Source organism: Dipodomys merriami, unplaced genomic scaffold, assembly GCF_024711535.1.
Source record: "Dipodomys merriami isolate MVZ:Mamm:240054 unplaced genomic scaffold, mDipMer1.0.p SCAF_1, whole genome shotgun sequence".
Lineage (NCBI taxonomy): Eukaryota > Metazoa > Chordata > Mammalia > Rodentia > Heteromyidae > Dipodomys > Dipodomys merriami.
In genome coordinates, this window is record NW_027202270.1 from 90,563,118 (window position 1) to 90,586,228 (window position 23,111).

Sequence of the window (23,111 nt, forward strand, 5' to 3'; positions counted from 1 at the left end):
ATTTGTGCAGACTTAAGTGTGTTCCTATAGAAAGAAATCTTAAAGTAATGGCATGTAAAGTATCAAGAGCTACAAGTTATGTAGATGAACCAAAAATAATAGACTGAAACAGCAAATTGATTGGAAAGAAAAAGGCAGAAAGTTTGTATGAACGAACATTTATAGTTTTTCTAAGCCTGGATGGATTGGTGCATGTATCTAACCCATGGCTTCTTTATCTGCAAAATGAAAATATTTAATAATACTTCATAAGTTATTTTAGAGGTAAGTTCATGCATTTGAGAATATTTCACAAATTCTCAAGAAATAGAAAAAGGGGAGTTAGGTAAATCCCTCTCTCTCTCTCTCTCTCTCTCTCTCTTTCTCTCTCTCTCTCTCTCTCTCTCTCTCACACACACACACACACACACACAGAGAGAGAGAGAGAGAGAGAGAGAGAGAGAGAGAGAGAGAGAGAGAGAGAGAGAGAGAGAGAGAGTTCTGGTCCTGGGCTTGAAGTCAGGGCCTAGATGCTGTCCTTGAGCTTCTGTACTCAAGGCTAGCTAGCACTCTACCACTCAATCCATAACACCACTACCAGTTCCAGCTTTTTGATGATTAGTTAGAGATCAAAGCCTCATGAACTTTCCTGCCCAGACTGACTTTGAACCATGATCCTCAGATTTCAGCCTCCTGAGTAGCTATGATTACAGATGTGAGCCACTGGTACCAGGCTAGGTAAATTTTCTTAACATGAATAATTTATATAGCCCCTTAGTAAGATGGTTCTTCTTATGTGGTTCTATAGCTATGAAATCTCTCTTCCATGGAAGTACCTTGACTGCTAGTAGTGGGTACCAGCAAACAGATACCATTTTATAAAGGCTTGTATTATAGTGTGAATCCTGGAAATTACCAAAAAGTCACCTTTGGGACTGGTACAAAGCTTCAAGTCATCCCAAGTAAGTCCAGTTTACAAAGCATTTCTTTTTTCTTGTGTTGTCTTCTCTTGGATGGTAATAGTTGGAGAACACGATGGGTTGTAACAGTCCTTCCCTTTCCTGGTCATTTTCAGAAGATGTAAATAAAAGGATTGCATAAGGGCTCCTCATCTTCTCTCTTACCATCTTAGTAGTATGTTCCACCCAAGTTTTTTCTTAATAGGATAGAAAGCTTAGACTGCCTGTGAGGCCAATGGAAAACAGATTTGCAAAGCATAAGATCTAAAGAGAAGAGAACCAGTGGGGTTTGTTATTGTTTTGTTTAATAAAATTTGAAGTGGGTACCACGTACTCAGAGGGTCACTTGACTGTTAGGGGGTAAGTGGTATTCCAGTAGTAATAAGAATAGCACTGGCAAATGGTATCCTTTCAAAAAAAATCTTCTTGCAAAACAAGTTGACTGTGGAAAAGGAATGGGAGCAGGAAGATGCCACTCTTATTGATCTGGATGCTGTATCAAGAAGTTTCAGATTGATTGAAGTTAAAATCAAGGGAGACACTATGGCAGGAATCTAAAAATTGATGTGTCATGGAAATGAAAGAAGAGCTAGATGCAACTGCTAGATAAATAGACTTGAAAATCATGAATTTGATGGTGATAGACACAGATGTGGATAGGTAGAGACTTCATTTTAAGAGTTGCACAATAAATGACCAAGTTTGAGTCAAATGTTCTGTGTAGTATGTGGAAATTCAAAGAAAGTTAAGATATAGTTCCTTTGGAGGTAAAGGGGTCACATTTCTTTGTTGTTGTTGTTGTTGTTGTTGTTGTTGTTGTTGTTGCCTGTCCTAGGGCTTGAACTCAGGACCTGAGCACTGTCCCTGAGCTTCTTTTGCTCAAGGCTCGCACTCTACCACTTAAGGCACAGTACTCTTCCAGATATTTCTGTGTATGTGGTCCTGGGGAATAGAACCCAGGGCTTCATGAATGCTAGACAAACACTATCACTAAGCCACACTCTCAGCCCAAGGGATCACATTTCTAAGCCTTGGATATGACAAAGAAGGATGCCATGACTTGTAGGTGTTTAGGTGTTTGGGGCTGGCAAAATCACTGTGGGAAGGTGGAGGCTATACATGGATCTTCAGGACTGGGACTAGACTGCTAGTCTGGCCTGGTCAGTAGGTATCAGAGGAATAATGAGAAAATCAGGGGTAAAATATGTTTATGTCTCAAGAAATGATCAAGAGTTGGCAATTTTGAGGGTCACTGATATCTGGTCCTAGTAAAAAGAACCCAATGCAATCTCAATTTTTTCTTCTAAAAATTCTCTATTTAGCTGTTCTCTGCTAAAATGTCTTGTGGATTAAGGTTATTTGTGTCCTCATTAGCAGTACTGGTCCTGCTTGCTTAGCCTCAGGTCACCTGTTCTTCATTTATTAAATAGGGTATTTTTTAAAAAGGATATTAATGTCTAAGCTTATGGCCCAGTTATGGCCCAAATGAGGTAATGAAATGTATATTAGACTTAACCCTCTTGGTGCATCATAGGTTCTCCATAAATGATGGCTTTTCTTTGCCCTTTCATAAATAGAAAGTGAAAACCTAACCCTGGAGGCCATTTTTGTAGGAGGGTTTGCTATAGTGTGAATATGGGATCCAAACCCCTTTTTGGAAAGGGAACTATGCTTCAAGTCTCTCCAGGTAAATGTTGACCCATCCCACCCTTGTTTTATCTAGTTTAAGGCTTCCACATGTAGTTCCTGAGTTTTACCCTTCTGTGATGATTCTATGCATTTAAGGTTGAGCCTCCTTGGGCTCTTCATTTAAACATGAAAAGAACAGAGGAGCTGAAAATAACAGTAAAACTAATTCACTAGATTGGAATGGAGAAGAGACTTAATACTCTAGGCAATTAGGACAATTTGTTCAGAAATAGCCTAGTTTCCTGTTTAAAGCCCAGACTGAGATCTTTCCCCCAAGGCAACCTTCACATTCCTCTAACCCTCTGTATTCTAAATTTAGCTGCTCTTTCTTAGACAATATATGACCCTTAATGCTACAGAAATCTTTTATTACTAAGAATATCCACCTATTAAAAGAAAAAGATCCTTGAGAACAAAAGCTCCCTTCTATCCCAGGTAGTATCTGAGATGGTCCTTTTACAGAGTGCTTGATAAGTGCTTGTTTAATTAAAATTAACCCTCCCCCAAAGAAATCAGAGCTTCCAGGCCAAAAGGGAGAAGAAAATGAAGTAAATGTCTCAAGATATTCAAGCAAGTAGTGAAAAGGGCAAAATAATAATTCTGTTTTAGCAATGTAACTTAAAGCAGATTTTGTGCCTTTGAAAGAAACTGAGTAAGTGAGATTCTCAGGTAACTAGAAGTCATTTTTTTTATCTGTTAAGAAGTGTGCTCCAATGACCCTCTAGTCCCTTAGCACCAACTATCTATGGAATTATCCAACTGAAGTTGTAAAGAAGGAACTCTTCCTCATATGAATGAGTCAGATAACAATGTTAACTCTTGAGGTGGTTTGTTTCAGAGTTTGTTCATTTTTTTGAGTGTGTGTGTGTGTGTGTGTGTGTGTGTGTGTGTGTGTGTGTGTGTGTGTGTGTGACATGACACTTGAACTCAGGGCTTTGCTCTTGCTTGGCTTTTATGCTTAATGTTAGCACTCTACCACATGAGTTACACCTCCACTTCCAAATCTCAAGTGTTTTCTAACTCATTAAGGAAGATGGGGAGGAATGAAGTGGCAGAAGGGAGTTTGTTATCAGGCATCAGACACTGTGGGACTCAGGAGTAAACAGGCTCACCTTTGGGACAGGCACCATGGTAAAAGTAGAGCTGAGTAAGTATGAGATTCTTAGGTAACTACAGAAAGAGATGTTGTTTTTTATCATTGTATCTTCTTTCTAATTAATGTTCATATAATGTTAAAACATTAAGTTTTGTGACCCCAAGAAAAATTAGTGAACGTATGTATAACTCATGTAATGTTAAAACATTAAGTTTTGTGACCCCCAAGATAAATTAGTGAACGTATGTATAGCTCATGTGAGCACATTTTCTTTAGGACAGAAGTTAACAAACCATTAAGATTTTGCCCAAGATTCAAAGCTGACAGAAACTCTGTCCAAAAAGTCAGTGTGTGTGTGTGTGTGTGTGTGTGTGTGTGTGTGTGTGTGTGTGTGTGTGTGTGTGTGTGTGTGTGTGTGTGTGTGTGTGTGTGTGTGTGTGTGTGTGTGTGTGTGTGTGTGTGTGTGTGTGTGTGTGTGTGTGTGTGTGTAGATACTGAGGCTTAAACTCAAGTTCTGTGATCTGTCCCTTAATTTTTCACTCAAGGCTGGTACATTTTCTTTGGGACAGAAGTTAACGAACCACTAAGACTTTGCCCAACATTCAAAGCTGACAGAAACTCTGTCCAAAAAAAGTCAGTGTGTGTGTGTGTGTGTGTGTGTGTGTGTGTAGATACTGAGGCTTGAGCTCAAGTTCTGTGATCTGTCCATTAATTTTTCACTCAAGGCTGGTACTTTACCACTTAAGCCATACCACCACTTCTAACTGGTTAATTGGAGATAAGAATCTCATAGACTTGCCCCTGCTGGCTTCACAATCCTAATATCTCAGAATCCTGAGTAGCTAGGATTACAGATGTGCACCACTAGCAGCCAGCCAATATTAAAATTGTTAACACTAAACAGAACAAATGAAGCTGAATAAGGGAGAGTTGAGAAAGCAGGAAATTTCAAAACCATGATCTAATAGATCCTTTTCACCTTGACTGTGACTAGTTCGGCAGAGCATTTGGTATGGATATTCTAAGTGCTTTTAGCCCTGCCCCCAAACAACCACACAAATCCACTCCACAGGCTATGTCTTCTGACACCAGACATTGTTCAGGAAGAGTCATCCAAGAGCACAGAATTCACCCCATGGCTTCTGGTTTCAGGCCAGAGATTTAGCTTTGATTTGGTTCCACTAGCAGTGCAATAGTGAACAAATCATGAGCCCCTTGTAGGCCTCAGACTCCTTAAGAGATGAGGAAGTTGAAGCACTCACAATCTGTGATTCCCTCCACACACCAGTGACTCAAGCCTGTATGTAATCCTACCTACTCAGAAAGCTGCAATCTGAAGATTCCAGTTCACAGCCAGCCTAGGCAGGAATGTCCCTGAGACTCCTTATATCTTATTAACTAGCACAAAGCTAGAAGTAGAGCTGTGGCTCAAACTGGTAGAGCACTAGCCTTAAACAAAACAACAGCAAAAACAAAAAATCCTAAGGTACAGATCAAGCCTCAGTACCAATACACACACACACACACACACACACACACACACACACACACACACACACACACATACAATCTATGATCCTGGGAACTTATTCTTTTACCACCCTAAAATTTGTGTGATTCAAGGACATGGGCTTATGAACATTCCAGATACAAATTCTATTAGCTTAAGTATATAACTTCATTAATAATCTAACAGCATAGAAATAATAACAACTATCTCATTGCCTATGATATGTGAGTACAATGCTAGTTGCTCAATTTATAGAAGTATCCATCCTCAGTTCTGAACATAAGAGGCAGAATACCTATTTTACAGAAGAAACTGAGGCTCAGAGAAGTTATTAGCCAAGATTCTACAGCTAGTGAGTAGAAAAGCCTAAATTCAAACTTGGGTCCACCTGCCTGATCTCAGAGCCCTGCCCTTCCTATTATTTGATATAACAGACTCTGTGCCACAGTTTACTTTATGAGAGATGCCATCAGTCACAGGAAATATATGGAATTGAACTTTTCTATTCTTAGAGATTGTCACAAGTGAAAGACTCCAGAAATCCTGTCTAAAGAGTTCTCTTCCTTTTGCAGTGACAAAGCAAAGTATAGGGTTGTTGAGAACATTTACCCCATGGGGAGAGAAAGAGAGGGACTAGCTGTAGTCACTCCCTTATTCTAACTGTCCCTTCCTTTCAGTTTTTTGCCTTTTCCCCTCGGCATACTGGTCACTGATCTGTAAGTGCCTGACTGATTCAGAGTTACATACAAATGCAGTATGAGAGTATTTTAGAAGTTGTTAAGTCATAGAACTTTAGTACTGAGAGAGAACCTAGAAATTTCTAGTTTGGCATCTTTTATTTTTCCAGAAAGGGATTTGTTGAAATGTCCAATAACATAAAATCAAAGTCTGGGACTAAAGCCTGGGGTTCCTGTTCCTGTTCCCATTTTCTATGACTACTGTTTGGTAAACTAACCTCCTGTATGTAGATTTAAGATTCTTTCATAAACTGGAAAAATAGAAATCATTTTTACTAGAGAAGTATAAAAGGTTTCTTATTATTGGCACCTTATTATAGGTGGGGCTACCCCTGTGTTATAAAAAAAAATGGGCCATTTTCTCATGGGACAAATCACTGTGGGAAATACTGGAGGCTACCAATTTATCTTTGGGACAGGAACAAGACTGTTGGTTGTTGCAAGTAAGTTCCATGAAATAATTTGATTTTTTTATTGCAATTGAAGAACACCTGTTCCTTTTCTTTTTTTCTCCTTTATTTGTTTCTCTTGACTTTGCTGTTTAAATAAGAAGATAGGTTGGTAATAATGCTGTACATGTAGTAGCCATGAGCATCATTCCTATAAGAAGCATATAACAAACACTTAGTAAATGTAGATAGATAAAATGCCCTAGGGCCAATCTAAAGCTGAAAATTCTATAATTGTTATGAATGGCTTTTTCAACCTGCATACAAGTAACCATTTTTATATCATTACTGTACAAAAAGCAGATTTTCTATGGTACTGCCTCATTTTCTGGCATCTTCCAATACTCTTAGGAAATGAAAGTTAAATAGTTAAACTGAAGCCAGGCTCCAGTGATTCACATTTATAATCCTACTACTCAGAAGCCTGAGATCTGAGGATCATGGTTCAAAGCCAGCTTAAACAGAAAAATCTAGGAGACACTCATGTCCAAATAACAAGCAAAAAGCCAGAAGTAGAGCTTTGACTCAAGTGGTAGAGCAACAGCTTTGAACAAAAAGCTAAAGGTGCCCCAAGCCTGAGTTCAAGCCTCAGTCCCAGCACAAAAAAAATTAATACATTAATTTAATATAATTCAATAGTATGCCTCCTTCCACTTTGAAATATGCACATAGGCTTAGTCACAAACTTAACTATGGCCTAGGAGTCCCAGATCATAGCCCAGCTGTAGAGTGGCATTTTGTATAGAGCTGTGCAGCAGTGTGAATACAGGCTATCAGCAACTCATATTTGGAACTGGCACACAAGTTTTGGTCAACCAAAGTAAGTCAGAACTCCAAAAATAGGAAGTTTGCCTTAATGTATTTGTATTTATATTAGCCATTACTTTGATTTGTAGTAGTTTATTATTACTCTTTTGTTTTTAATTGTAGCAGTACCCCTAATTTAGAGTATATATTTTCTGCTGTATTCTTTTCTCTACTCTCTAAAGGGAATTGCTGTCAAGATATTGGGAGGAAAATGTCTGTTTCCTTTGAATCAAGTTTCTAATTTGCTCAGTAGGTTCCTACCTCTGAGCCAAGGGCCCACAGGAACCTCGTGTTTTGGCTTTTATACTGCCTACTTATTACCTTTTAGAAATGCTTCCTTGATTTTTCCTTGCCTAAGTGCTTAAATTTTGAAACTCACATTTACTCAAAGTACACTTAGCTTTTGACCTTTCCCAAAACTGGCCTCCTTGTCTCAAGGATTATACACAGTAAAAGTCAGCTCGACTGAGCAAATGATTACTGAGTACCACCAACAAAGAAACCAAGCACTAGAGTCTCATGCCTATAACCCTTGCTACTCAGGAGGCTGAGATCTGAGAATTGCATTCCAAAGCCAGCCCAGGAAACTACATGAGACTCTTCAATTAATCACAAAAAAAGCCAGAATTAGAGCGGTGGCTCAAGGGGTAGAGTTGTAAGCAAGAAAGCTCAGGGTTGTAAGCAAGAAAGCTCAGGGACAGTGCCCAGGCCCCTGAATTCAAGGCCCAAGACCAGCACAAAAGAAGAAGAAGAAAGAAGAAGAAGAGGAGGAAGATTCCACCCTCATGCTTCTGGGAAAGGATTCTAATCTGTTCTGTACTAAGATGTCTGACTTTCTTGAGGACAAAAAGCCCCATTGACAGCTGGCATCTTGGAGTGAGAGGAGGACAGAACAGCAATGAGTCAGACATGAATCACCCAGGACTCTTGCTCAGCCCCAGAGAAAGCTTGGTGGCTTTGAGTCATGCAGAGGCATGTTTTTAGCATGTGCCAGGTACCGTGGGCTAGAAATGTTCTTATTCCTCCTCTTCCTGGCCAAGTAAAAAATATATTTTTGCCTATGTCCTCAAGAAAAATGAGGCCTTCTTCTGAAGCATGGCAGCTGAAAGTGGGAAAGGCTCACCCACTGCTCCTTAGAATCTTTAGAAATACTTGCACCCACAGCCTCTTGTAGGAGGCTGTGTGTTTCACAAAGTTTTGCATGAAGAACAAGAAGGAGGAGGAGGACGAGGAGGAGGAGGAGGAGGAGGAGGAGGAGGAGGAGGAGGAGGAGGAGGAGGAGGAGGAGGAGGAAGAGGAGGGAAGGAAGGTAGGAAGGAAGGAAGGAAGGAAGGAAGGAGTTTTCCCAGAGGAGAAATAGCCAGAGTAGATGTTTGTTAATGGCAATGATGAGAAAAATGAAGGCTACAGGTAACATTGGGGTCTGGCCCTGTTTATACTCATCAAGGGGGCTCCTTCAGGCCCTCATACCATCCATTGTGGGGAACACTTTAGTATTAACCTTCCTTCAGTTTTAGCTTTTAGAGGTACCAGGAAGGGCAGGTGATCTAAATGAAATGGTGGTCAAACTAGGTTTTGGTAATGCACTTACCCAGAGTGGGACTATGGGAGCAACAGACTCACATTTGGAAAGGGAACCCAAGTGACAGTGCTACCAAGTAAGTAACCCAAGATCTTCCTGCACAAATGGCTGTGCTTCCTACTCAACTTGTCTCTATCGGGAGCTAGACAACCTCGTGTAGTTCTAGGGAAGGCAGAGGTGCTCTATCATGTACTAGTAATATATTATTTGCACCCAAGGTTCTTAAACAGGTCCTATCTCAAATCTTTAGCTGACCCTGCTCCTACCTCTGGGTTCTTCCATCCTCCCTGCCTCATGGCATCTCTGCTCACCACATTCCCATTCTCCTTGCAAATCTATTGCTACACTTTTTTTTTTCTTTTTGTCGGTCCTGGGGCTTGAACTCTGGGCCTGGGCACTGTCCCTGCCCTCTTCAGCTCAAGGTGAGCACTCTACCACTTGAGCCACAGTGCCACTTCCGGTTTTCTGGTGGTTTATTGGAGATAAGAGTCTCACGGACTTTCCTGCCTGGGCTGGCTTTGAACTGTGATCCTCAGATCTCAGCCTCCTGAGTAGCTAGGATTATAGGCGTGAGTCACCGGCGCCCAGCTTGTTGCTGCTCTTTTTGAGGCTGGTTTCAAACAAAAGATCATAGAAATAAGGGCTGGCAGGGCCGTTGGGGACATCTTGATCATATGGCAGAAGCATCCTGAGGTTGAGTTGAAGCATCTGTCCAACATCATCATGATGGCTAAGGCAGAGCAGTTTGAGCTCCAGACCTTCAATCCTACCGCAAACTCAGTGAAGCCACATACCTCCTTGTTAATGAGATCCTCAAAATCCAGTGAGCTGAGGCTCAGCTCACAAGGGTCAAGGACTAAAGCTGAATCCCCACCTCCATTCAGGATTGGCCCAGTCCATGACTCCCATGAGCTCTGCTTTTCCATCTCTGAAGTAGGCAGCATGTGCTCTATTCCATCCTTTTTGAAAGTTTCATGGGAGTTATGGTTGGGATTTTTTCTCTAATGTACTGAGATTTCTTAGACCCAGGGCTCTGTCTGAATCAAGGTAACTAAGAATAAAGGAATCAAAAGGCTTTGGGTACCTTGGCCTACTTCCAGGTGGTAAAAAGGAAAAGATAAAAGCCCAAATCACAGAAAGAGCCTGAATCCTGCTTGGACATTTGCTCAGACAGGGTTATATGGTAATCAAATCCCTGGGGCTCACAGAGGAAAAGGGCTGGAAACAGAAAACATCAAAGAGCCTTGCAGAGAGTAAGAAGAGAACAAGGAATGCTTCAGGGACAAGAGGTCAGAAAAGCTTCAGCAAATGTCATGCAAAATCCCCTTGGATACACTTTAAGAGGTGTGCATCTGGCAAGAGAAATGGAATTGGCCAGGGAACAATGGCTCATGCCTGTAATCCTGGCTACTCAAGAGGCTGAGAACTGAGGATCAAAGTTCAAAGCCAGCCCAGCCCAGACTGGCTTTGAGAGGTCTAGGAGAGTCTATGAGAATCTTAACTCCAAAAAGCCAGAAGTGGAGATGTAGTTTAAATGGTGGTAAAGAGTCAACCATCAGCAGAAAAAGCTAAGCAAGAATGTGAGGCTCAGGAGGGCACTGATATCTCACACCTGTAATCCTAGCTACTCAAGAGGCTGAGATCTGCGGATCACAGTTCAAAGCCAGCCTGGGCCGGAAAGGCTATGAGACTTTTATGTCCAATTAACCACCAGAAAACTGGAAGTGGCGCTGTGGCTCAAGTAGAAGAGCTGAGAGAGCTGAGCTGAAGAGCTAAGGGGAACAGTGCCCAGGCCCAGAGTTCAAGCCCCACAACTGACCAACAAAAGAAAAAAGAAAAAAAGAATGTGAGGCCCTGAATTCAACACACACACACAGACACACACACACACACACACACACACACACACACACACACACACACACACACACACAGAGTAGAGAGTAGAATAAGACCCTTGGTGCCTGCCCCAATGGACAGAGGGGCAATGATGGTATTGAGGTCTTGAGCGGGGATGTGGGAAGTGCTTCTAATAGGAAGGTGCTGGTTTCTTGGAGTAACTGCAGCTCACCACTGGCCCCCATCCCTGCACTAGGCACCAGGACTCGGGGCTCTGAAGATAGGGGCACAGGTTATCGAGGGATCCCAAACAACCCTGCAGCATGGCCAGTGTTTTCCTAGATTGTTGCCCCAATACAGCATGGCAATGGTAAAGGGAGATCCCAGAAACAGGTTTTATCAAAGGCTCTCCCGGCTGTGTGCATCAGGAGGAAACTTCAAGCTTACTTTTGGAAGCCAGACCAGCCTCATTGTTCATCCATGTGAGTAAAATAAAGCTGATCAAGAGCAAGTTTGTAGCCAGATTATATTAGAGAAGGATAGCATAACAGTGAGAGAGTGGTGTGGTCTACCTCCTGGTGAAAGGAGTCCTTTGTTGAACAGAAATAATCATCAAGGAGTACATCTAATGACATGATTGAGGCTGTGCCAGATAAGAGTTTTGCTTGCAGAGGACAAATATCCACATTTTGAGAAAAGATACTTCCATCTTGTTAGGTTTCTGAAGTCAAACTTGTCTTCTTAGCAGTCAAAGTCTACCCTGCTGTTCTTCCCTATGGCTGAGATTCTGCCACTGCCTCCCCTTGACTCCTGGGGTATCTCTTCCTGGTAGAGAGCACTCCAGGTGGGATACTGAGGAACTCTCAATGCTGGAGCAGGTGGGGGCAGGGATGGGGCTCCTCAGACTACAAGGAACGACTGTAGATCATCTTTTGTTTGTTTGGGGGGAAGTTTTTGTTCCTTTGTTGTTTGTTGGTCAATGGTAGAGCTTGAACTCAGGCCCTAGGTGTTGTCTCGGAACATTTTTCCTTCAAGGTTAGTGCTTTACCACTTTGAGCCACAGGACCACTTCCAAGGGAAGTGTATATTTAGTATATACCTGACATGTCCATGATCATACTCTGCCCTTAGAAGTTCTCATCTAATGCTCACATCCATCTTAAGGATAGATAATTTATATCATACTCATTTTCTAAATAAGGAACAGAAGCTTAGGGTAAGTAAGGTGCCTAAGATTACACAGGTCAATATGATAGAGCTAAAACTTAAGTCAAATATGTAAGCCAAGATTTCAAGGTCTTCTTGTTAATTATACGATACACAGCTGTCACTATCCCTCCTTCTCTCTGAAGGAAGGCCCTTATATCTTAAAAACTACCTGGGGGGGTAGGGAGGATGGTCTTCCTTCCCTGAATGCTGAAAATTTGGTCCAGGTTTGACCATCTTGAGCTTTCTTGCCATAAAGACCATGGAAGAGTGACTCAAGTTTCTACCATCAGTAATCATGGATTGGGTTGGTACGATGTAGACATAGAAGAGAAGGAAGTAGAAACTTAGGGAGACTTTATTATATATCAACCTATAAGGATAGAGAAGTTGATCATCAAAACCATAGAATAGACTGTTTAAAAGCTCTGTCCCCTAAGACAAAAGGCCATAACATATGAGGTGTGATGGACAGCTGTCCCCACTAGCAGAAAGCAGGAATTTGCACTGCATTGTACCAGGGTATAGGAAGAAGCAATAGACCTCTCACTTTGGGGAGTGGAACAAGACTCCAAGTACATCCAGGTAAGTACCTGGCTTCAGGCTTCAGCCAATGGTGTGGGAAGGCCTTGCTATGCTTTCACTGGTGAGGAATCTGTACTTTCTGAACTAATTTTTCATGTTTCTTCATGAAGTTTGATCATTTTGAAATCTGAATTCCCAGACACTAGCTTCATAGTTTGTTTTCAAATGAGAATTGCCAGTAGGTGTTGGTCTTTTTATCATTACAGAGATAGATTCCTTTGTGGTTTCAAGATTTTTATCAGAAAAGAAACAGCAATTGGTTATGCCAAAAGATTTATTTTTGTTTTTTGTTTCATAAAAGACAATGAATTAAACTTCCCAGAGATGCTAGACATTAGATATATTCTCACAAAACTAAATTGAGAGACACAGGAAGAACGTACCGTCTAAATGTTATAATGCCCAAAAAATATATAGTTGGAAAATGGGACCATATAAAAGTTAAAAGACAAATATAGTCCTAGTAAAAGATAGAGAGCTGGATTACTCTAATTCTAATATGTATATTTAGAAAGTTTACCCATTCAACAGATAATTCTCAAGCAACTATTATATCTCCTAGCTCTATGCTAGAAATGAGGATGGAAGGGGAAGGGGAAAGAAGAGGAAGGGAAAAAAATGTAATCTATCTCCCAGATCTCAGTGTGAAAAATTGCAGCCAGCATTACTCGGAATATATATATATATATATATATATATATGTATGTATATGTATATATATGTATATGTATATGTGTATATATGTATGTATATGTATATATGTATATATATGTGTGTGTGTGTGTATATATATATATATATATATATATATATATATATATATATATATATATATATATATATATACAAGCTGAGTGCCTAACCTCCTATCTGAATTGCTTAGGAGTTCACTCTAGTCTGTTCTGTATCCTAAGTTCTGTGAGAACAGAAACCTCTCCCCTGCGTTCTCACATCTCTACAACTTAACACATGTCTGGAATTGTTTAGTGCCAGACAGTCACTTGGTAACACCTATATGTCATCTAGTTAGGACAGAAAGGGTAATTATGGTTTAAAATGTATTAGTTTGTCATGAGCAAGTATTCTCCAAAAGAAAGCGTTGTTAGAGCTTAAAACTGGAGGATTACAAAGACAGAGTCAGTAGTTCATGCTACTCAGGAGAAGATCTGAGGATCAAGGTTCAATGCTAGCCTAGGCAGACAAATCTGTGAGACTCTTATCTCTAATTAACTACCAAAAAGTTGAAATGGAGCTGGGCACTGGTAGCTCCCACAAGTAATCCTAACTACTCAGGAGGCTGAGATCTGAGGATCGCGGTTCAAAGCCAGCCCAGGAAGGAAAGTCCATGAGACTCTTATCTCCCTTAAACCACCAGAAAACCAGAATTGGCGCTGTGGCTCAAGTGGTAGAGCTGAAGAGCTGAGGGACAGCTCCCAGGCCCAGAGTTCAAGCTCCATGACCAACAAAAAAAAGCTGAAATGGAGCTGTGGCTCAGTTATAGAGCACCAGCCTTGAGCAGAGAGAGCTAAGGACAGTGCCCAGCCCTGAGTTCAATATCCAGTACCAACACACACACACACACACACACACACACACACACACACACACACACACACACACACACACACACAGAGCCTCTTCTCTACCATGGGTCAATCTAGGCTGGATTTAGAAAACCTGAAACTCCTATTTCTCTCCAGAACCAAATTTCAAAGGCCTAAGAATTACAATATGTACAACAAGGAAGCAGTACAAATGGGTTTTAGCCACAAAAGGGAAAGAGGTCTGATGATAAAGTATAGTGTCTATGTCTTCAATAGAGAGACTACCAATGAACTAGTTAGGTATGCTGAGGAAAGAAATTCTTACCCATTAGAACTAGAATCATTGAAATATGCAATTCCAAGGATATGTATGGAAGGAAGACCAAAAATTCATGTTTGGGAAAGGCTTTCAAGTTGACATTTGTTCCTAGTAGATAAACGTAGCAAAGTATAGGGAAGATGTGAAGAGAGAGAGAGAGAGAGAGAGAGAGAGAGAGAGAGAGAGAGAGAGAGAGAGAGAGAGAGAGAATGTATATGTGTGTGAGAGAGAAAGTATGTGTGTGCCACATAGCCCTGGAGCTTGTGCTGAAAGGGGCAGAAGCTTTGCTACACAGCTGCTTAGGTTTTCAGCAATTACCCAGATCAAACTGTTGCATGACAATTAGAAAGAAATAATCAGCATCAATGAGGCCCCTAATTGTGGCCGCAGGAGTACACAGAACAGACTCAGAGCGCAGGAAACTCAATGGAAAACTATAGTAGTACTTAGAATGGCATTCCAACATTCTGGAGCTAGAAAAGGTATACACCATGGAAGAAGTTTGGCACTAACTTCCCAGAGACTTTAATACATATTGACAGCCTTCGAAACTTAAATACAGCATACGGCATTTTCCCAAACTTTTTTGAGCTTTCGGCTTCTTTCTTGCAGAGAAGGTTCTGTGAAATTCTCACAGAGGTAACTTGTCTAACCCACACTGCAACCTGAGGGATTTCGTTTCTCTTATAGATCTGCAGGGCGTCTCTGGCTCTATGTATAAGTCACTCCTAATTCTACAACCTTCCTCATTAGGTCTTTGTTCTGGTGCATTGTATGAGAATGTTACTATGGCAACTTTTGTCTCTCTGTGCCATCAAGGACTAATATTAGCCATTTTCTGAAAGGAAGGGCCATCCCAGGCCATCCCAAGCCCATCATTAATCTACAACCAATTCTATGAAGTCTTCCTGCAAAATTCATTTTGTGCTGAGTGCTGATGGCTCATGCCTGTAATCCTAGCTACTCAGGAAGCTGAGATAGGATAGGGCAGGGCAGGGCAGGACAGGACAGGATAGGCCAGCCCTGGCAGAAAAGACTCCTATCTCCAATTTACCAGCAAAAAGCTGGAAGTAGGGCTATGGCTCAAGTTTTGCACAAAAAAAAGCCAAGCAAGGCTGTGTGTGAGGCCATGAGTTCAATGCCTAGTACCAGCAACAAAAAAAATATTTTGTGCCAAGGATGATGCGTACCCATAATCCCAACACTTGGGAGTCTGAGGAACTCGAGTTCATAGCCAGCCTGGGCCACATAGCAAGGTTTATTTCTCAGCTAATCTCTCTCACTTTTCAATTCCTCTCTGGCCCGGAAACCCAGTATGGGCACTCACCCTCTAAGATCAGCCATAAGTTGGCTGCGGGCATAGCCTTGTGTGGGACTATAATGCAGAAAGCTAAGGAATTTGACCTTGGGTAAAGACTTTTGTCTCTTCAGAGAAAGATTGACTTGAAGAACACTGGAACAGGGACAGGGGCAAAGCCTCAGCCAGGCTGGCCCTGCCAGGGTTAGAGTTTTTGCAATGCATCCTCCCACTGTGTGTTGTCTGGCAGCAACAGTAAGCTCACCTTTGGAGCAGGAACCAGACTGGCCATCTGCCCATGTGAGTATGACCACACCAATGTCTAGGACAAAAAGACCTGGTTCTTTGTCTATGATATATAGCAATGATTTAGAGCAATCTCAGGCATGGATGAAGACCTCCTTTTTCCCATTTCTAGAAACTCTTTTAGTGACTTAAAATGTTCCCATTTTTCATATTCAAGTCAGGAGTGCCAAGAGCCAATGGAGTCAAGACATTTCCACACAATAGTTTTCAGAAAATATAAAAAGAATTTCTAGCTATTCAGTGTTTTCAAGCGAAGCTGATATTATCAGCACCAGAAAATCTGAACATGCTGGAAACTAGCTAAGTGCCCTTAGGGAAAAGGAGATGAGTTAATGACAAACAAATTCTCTTTTATTGCAGCAGGTAGTTTACCTCTCAGGGTTGGCTGCTAAGCATGGTAGGGGAATATTTGCTCACTAAGACTTTCTCTTAGTCTAGTCACAAAGCTCCACTCAATGGTAAAAGTGACCCAAACCCCTATCTGAATGAGAGGTATGCCACATAAAAATAACAAAGTATAAAGCCATGCATCAGTGGCTTACACCTGTAATCCTAGCTACTCAGGGGGCTGAGATATGAGGATCACAATTCAAAGCCAGCTGGGCAGAAAAGTCCTTGAGATTCTTTTTTTTATTGTAAAGGTGATGTCCAGAGGGGTTATAGATATATAAGTCAGGTAATGAGTATATTTCTTTTTTTTTTATTGTGAGAATACCGTACAGAGGAGTTACAATTATATGGGCAAGATAACCAGTACATTTCTTATCAAGCATTGTTGCCTCCTCTTTGTTTCCCCTTCCCATCCCTTCCCATACTCCCCCTCCCCTCCCTACCCGATCCCCCCCCACCAAAGTTGTAAAGTTCATTTTTCCACATAACAACTTGTATATCTCATTGTTGCAATGGGTCCACCTGTATCCCTAAACAATTTGTTTTTTCCCTTCCCCTCCACAAATTATACCAACATCAAATACTTTTTGAACAGTGTCACCCACTTCCATGAGATTCTTATCTTCAGAGTCTGTGAGACTCTTAGAGCTGTGGGTCAAGTGGTAGAGCACCAGACTTGAGTGAGAAAGCTATAGGAGACCACCCAACCCTGAGTTCAAGCTCCAGTACCAGCAAGCACACACACACACACACACACACACACACACACACACACACACACACACCAAAATAACCAAGTATGGAGTCAGAAATGGAAAGAGAGGATGATAGACTTGAGATGGAATTTTGCCTACAACTTAACCAGCGGTATTTAATACAGCCTCCACTGTCAATAGCAAAATGACAGTAACTGAATCATAATGAGAGATAATACCCTGCACAAACAAGCAATCCATAATTGATAGCTTTTCTAATATATTGTTGCTATTATTAACATGGTGTTACCCCCTAAGGCTGGTATTATTATTAAGGAAAAAGGATGCTTGGTCCAAGGACAGTGGTGTTTACAACTAATTGATCACTACCAGTTACAAACGTCTGTGCCTTCTCCACCCCTGCTGCTTTACCTGACCAGCCTTTTGCTAGATTGGAAAATAAGGAAGTATTTTTATAAATAAATAAATAAAGTAACATCTTTACTTGGATTAGGAGGATTAAAAAACCAAGACCCTGTAAGCATTTTTGGATAGTGTTCTGAGACACCCCCTCCCCCCAAGAGGGCCCTGGGAGATTGTCATCAGGAAGGTTATCACAAAGATTTGATCCACAGTGAGGGGAGAGCAGTGGTGCCAGATTCAGATTTGGAAATGGGACCAGACTGAGTGTCCAGCCAAGTAAGTTGAATGGGACAAGGATAGAATGGACAACTATTTCTTCTTTGTCCAAGATACTTAACAGAGCCTAGGTATTTGTTTCTGTAGAATCCTAAATGGTTTCTTCTACCCATCCCCAGAAAACTCAGCTCTGTCCTGTTGTCCAGACATTGTCCTTACTGAGACCTTAGGAGTCACAAGGCAGGGAATGAGCTAGGAGTCTCAGGCCTTGTATTAAAGGATGCAAGATACTGCTGCTCTCAAAAGAGAATTTTGCTCTACTTAATTCTATTGAGTGTATGGAAATCACATGAATTCAAAACCTCATCTCAGGACACTACAGCAGAATTGGGCAAGAGGAAAATAGATTATCCTATCCAGTGGGAGATCCTTGCTTCTACTGTTAAAGTAGAGAGTAGGCCCCACGAGTTTCTATAATGGTGTCACCCACAGTGGGAACACTGGAGGAATGACTAGTAAACTCACATTTGGGAAATGGACCCAAGTGACAGTAATATCTGGTGAGTTGTCTCAGGTGGCATCATTTGCACTTGGAATGGAGCAGTGTCTTTAATCCTTTCCCTGGGGATATCCATTATTATTACTACAGTGAGGCTAACTGTGAGTGTCATCACTAATTGCTGTGCAGAGGTCTGGGAAGAAAAAAGGCATCACTATCAGTTGTAAATATTTGTGTTGCTCTAGGTCAAACACATTACAGTTTGACTTTAATCATTCAGTAGATATTTTTAAATGCCTTCTAAGTGGCTATCATTCTACAAAATGGTAAAGTACATATAAAGGATCCTAAGATATAAATGTCTGACCTGTCCCCAAAACTATTTTAGTGTTCACAGTGATGTAAACAGACAAATTCAGATGGACTAGAAGCTGGGCTGGAAAGGTGCTCTGGACAGAGATGTTTTATGTGGTAGGAAGGATTCATTGAGCCTTAAAGAATAGATGAGATATGTATGGAAGAGATACAGAAAAGAAGTGGAATCCTACACATAAGGAACAATAATAAAAGAAGGTATAGCCAGGCAGTTGTGGTTTACATCTATAATCTAGCTACTTGAGAGGCTGAGATTATGGAGGACTGTAATTTGAAGCCAGCTAGGGAAGCAAGATTCATATGACTCCATATCTAAAAGAATTATCAAAAGCAGGACTGGAGCCAGGCACTGGTGGCTCACACCTGTAATCGTAGCTATTCAGGAGGCTGAGATCTAAGGATTGCGGTTCAAAGCCAGTCTGGGCAGAAAAGCCCCCATGAGACTCTTATTTCTAATTAACCACCAGAAAACCAGAAGTAGAGCTGTGGCTCAAAGTGGTAGTGTGCTAGCCTTAAGCAAAAAGAGCTCGGCGACAGTGCCTGGGCCCTCAGTTCAAGACCACAACCAACAAAAAGCAGGATTAGAAGCATAGCTCAGCTGGTACAGCACCAACTGAACAAGCAATCCACACAAGTGCAAGGTCCTGAGTTCAAGCCCCTACACCAAAAGAAGTTATGATGTTGTGAATGAGCAAGGCCTAAGTAAGCATATCTGATCATGAAGTTGGATTGAGAGAGAACAAGGCAAAAAGGTGTCTTCTTAGACAAGTAGGATAAGAAATATGAGAGCTGGGCTGGGAAGGTGGCTCAGTGGTAGAGTGCTTGCCTTGCATGCATGAGGCCCTGGGTTCCATTCCTCAGCACCACATAAGCAAAAAGGAAAAAGCCGGAAGTGGCGCTGTGGCCCAAGTGGTAGAGCACTAGCCTTGAGCTGAAGAGCTGAGGGGCAGCGCCCAGGCCCAGAGTTCAGGCCCCACGACTGGACCCCAAAAAAAAAATGTGTGTGTGTGTGTGTATATGTGTGTGTGTATATATATGTATGTGTATATATATATATATATATATGATGAGAGCCAAGCCTTTAAAAGAAGATAGACATTAGCGAGCCAAGGCCAGCCACTTGGAACCTGAGTATGGATTTGGAAATGTTGACCAGATGGGAAGTGAGAGGGATCAGCTCTTTCCCTGGTGGCTCCTCCCTCAATGGGCTCTGGGAGTGGTTACTCATCCTCAAGAGAGTTGAAACCTAAAGGTTTCTGTAAGGATGCTTGGGGAATAGTATGGAATTGTTACCTCTCAGATTCAGTTTGGCAAAGGCACGAGAGTTCCATTTATTCCCAGGAAGACTGCCCACGTTGTTTCCTGATGCTCTTCAGAGGTTCCATGGGACACGAATCAGTGTCACTAATTCATTTCTGGATTCCTAGTGCTTAAGTGCAGAGCACATATTTAGTGGTAAAGCAGCTTTCAATCACTGCTGTGCCCCTGGGTCTAAAACACTAGAGTATTCAGACATGCGTTTCTGCAGTTATGTTAGAATTATGATGACAGGTTAGGATCTAGAATAGCTCAACTTCCAGTTGAAGATTGATCCAGTCTTGCTCAGGCTGTCTTTTGCACTCATCAGTAATAAACTATGTTTTTCTTTACCAAGTAATATGGGACGGCTCTTCCTCACAAGGCTTAGGCCGATGGACACTAAAGATCTCCAAATTAAAAGTGGTTCATTTCTTACTTTTAAGAGGGAGTGGGGATGGAGGGAACAAAATAGGCAATGCACTAGAAGAAGTACACAGAAATAAAAGAGGGGGGAAAACTCAGCTACCAGATGAACTCCAGTGGCTCATGCCTGTAATCCTAGCAGGAGACTAAGATCTGAGGATCCTGGTTCACAGCCAACCTGAATAGTAAAAGTCCTTGTGACTCTTAACTCCAATTAACCACTAAAAAGTCAGAAATGGAACTGTAGTTTGAGTGGTAGAGTGCTTAGCTTTGATTAGAAAAGCTCAAGGACAACACCCAGGCCCTGAGTTCAAGCCCCAAAAACAAAAACAAAAGAAAGTCAAATACCTTTGGTGCAAAAATCTTGTTTTTGTCTGCAAAGGGGACATCCAAAGCTATAGATGTCAGACCATACAGCCCTCCCCTATTCAGCTGCTTTGGAGGCAGCCTGTGCTGCAGGCAAGTTTGACCCAACTTCTCAGGGCCTATGCCAAAGCTGACTGCTCAGTTTTGGATCCAGCTCGATGTCTGCATTGCCAAGGCCACCCTGGCTGGTTTGGTAACAGGGTGCACCAGTGTGTGATGAGAAACTGAGGGAGAACCACAGAGGCAGGAAGTTCTGATCCCAGCCCTGCAGGAAACGCTGTGGGTGGCCCCAGTCTGTTAATCCTCCTGGCAAATCTCCCAGGTTCCTCCTGTAAAGGTGGAGGTCAGGAAGAATAAACAATGAGATGCATTCAAAACACAAAATCCACAGGAAAATAGTATAGAATGAGTCTCTGCACTAAGGAAAAGCTTCCAGCACCTCCTGCATCCTAGAATGAAGAGTAGACAGTGTGAGTCCTCTAACTCAGTACCATGTGGTAACCCACATTGGAAACACCCTGGCACAGCCATAGCTCCAACTGCCTCCATTTGTTCCATACTGTACTGACTATTAAACATACTGTGTCCATGATAATGACAATTTGCCTTGTGAAAGTTAAAATGTGTTTGTGACTCTAACTAAGTATCACTATTTCACAATACTGTGAAATTTATGTAATCACCTAATCTCAATTAAAGAAAAAAGTGAGAGAAGGGATGGGTTAAGAGAGATGGGTGACAATGTTGTCAGACACTTTGTACTCATATACTGTTTTGTAGAATAGGAACTTCTTTGTACAACTACTTAAAGATAATAAAAAGAATTGTAGTGGAAAAAACTAAATAAATAAACATACTGTCTGTGTCTGTGAAAGAGAGACAGAGACAGAGACCGAGACAAAAACAGAGAGAGAGAGAGAGAGAGAGAGAGAGAGAGAGAGAGAGAGCCATACTACGATTTGAATTTCGGGACCTTGAGCTTTTGGTTTGCTTTTTCACTCAAGGATGGCACTCTACTACTTGAGCCATACCTCTACTTTCAGCTCTTTTGTTGGTTTAATGGAAATAAGAGGACTGCAGACTTTTCTACCTGGGCTGACTTCAAACCATGATCCTCAGATCCTCAGCCTTCCCAGTGGCTAGGACTATAGGCATAACCTATTAGCACCCAGCTTATTAAGCATAATTTTACCTGGAAGAACATGATTTGGGGCTGGGAAGGTGGCTCAGTGGTAGAGCACTTGCCTTGCATGCATGAGGCCCTGGGTTCGATTCCTCAGCACCACATAAACAAAAAAGAAAAAAGCCGGAAGTGGCGCTGTGGCTCAAATGGTAGAGCGCTAGCCTTGAGCTGAAGAGCTGAGGGACAGCGCCCAGGCCCAGAGTTCAGGCCCCATGACCGGACAAAAAAAAAAAAAGATGATTTGTTTCTCAGATTAGCTTGCTCAGAAAAGTGGATGACATAATATCTCCATTTACCAGACAAAATTTCTAAGACTTTAAAGAGCTGGTATGACTAACTCAAAACCTTTTCTCTAGTAAATACAAGAGTTGTGACTTTGATTCGGATGTTGTTGTAGTCCAAATATTTTAGCCATGAGAGAAAAAACTCCTAGTGATATGATAAGATTTTCCAATTTAATGTCAGCAAATCATACACATCCATTTCCTGACAATGCCCAGCCTAAGCAAGAGGAGCACTCTAAATCTCTAGATGAAGGCTTACTTTACTGGGATTTTTTTCTCTACATTTATTTTGTCTCTCAGGAGCAATATTGTTGTCTAGGGTTGTTGGGGTTTTAAAGAAGTTCCACTTAAGAAGTATTTAAGATATATCATTAACACCAAGCACCAGTGGCTCACACCTGTAATCCTAAGTACTCAGGAGGCTGAGATCTGAGGATCAAATTTGAAGCCAACTTGGGCAGAAAAGTCCTTAAGATTTTTTTTTTCCAGTCCTTGGGCTTGAACTCAGGGCCTGGACACTGTCCCTGAGCTTCTTTTGCTCAAGGCTAGCACTCTACCACTTGAGCACTACTTCCAGCTTTTTCTGTTTATGTGGTACTGAGGAATTGAACACAGGGCTTCATGCATACTAGCCAAGCACTCTATCATTAAGCCACATTCCCAGCCTCTTATGACTCTTATGTCCAATTAACCCGCACAAAGCTGGAACTGGTGTATGGTTCAAGTGGTAGAGCACTAGCCTTGAGTGAAAAAGCTAAGGGACAGCACTCAGGCCCCAGTATGGCACAAAAACAATAATAACAAGTCTATATGTATATGTGTATATGTATACATATACATATATACATACACAAGTAGACATATATGTATGTGTGTGTGTGTATACATATATGTATATATATACATATATACATACACAAGTAGACATATACGTATATTCATATATATAAATAAGTAGCCCTACATTTCTGGTTTTCTAGAATGGTAGGAGCAGTTGTTTTCTAAAATATTACCCAAAAATATGAGAAGAGTGGCTAGCCCCAAAGAGATCTGT

At 41.5% G+C, this 23,111-nt stretch overlaps 1 gene segment (V, D, J or C); it reads left to right on the top strand.

Moving 5' to 3' along the window:
- LOC138828668 (T-cell receptor alpha chain constant-like) overlaps positions 1-23,111 on the top strand; it is a 59,136-nt gene that overhangs the window by 30,778 nt on the left and 5,247 nt on the right.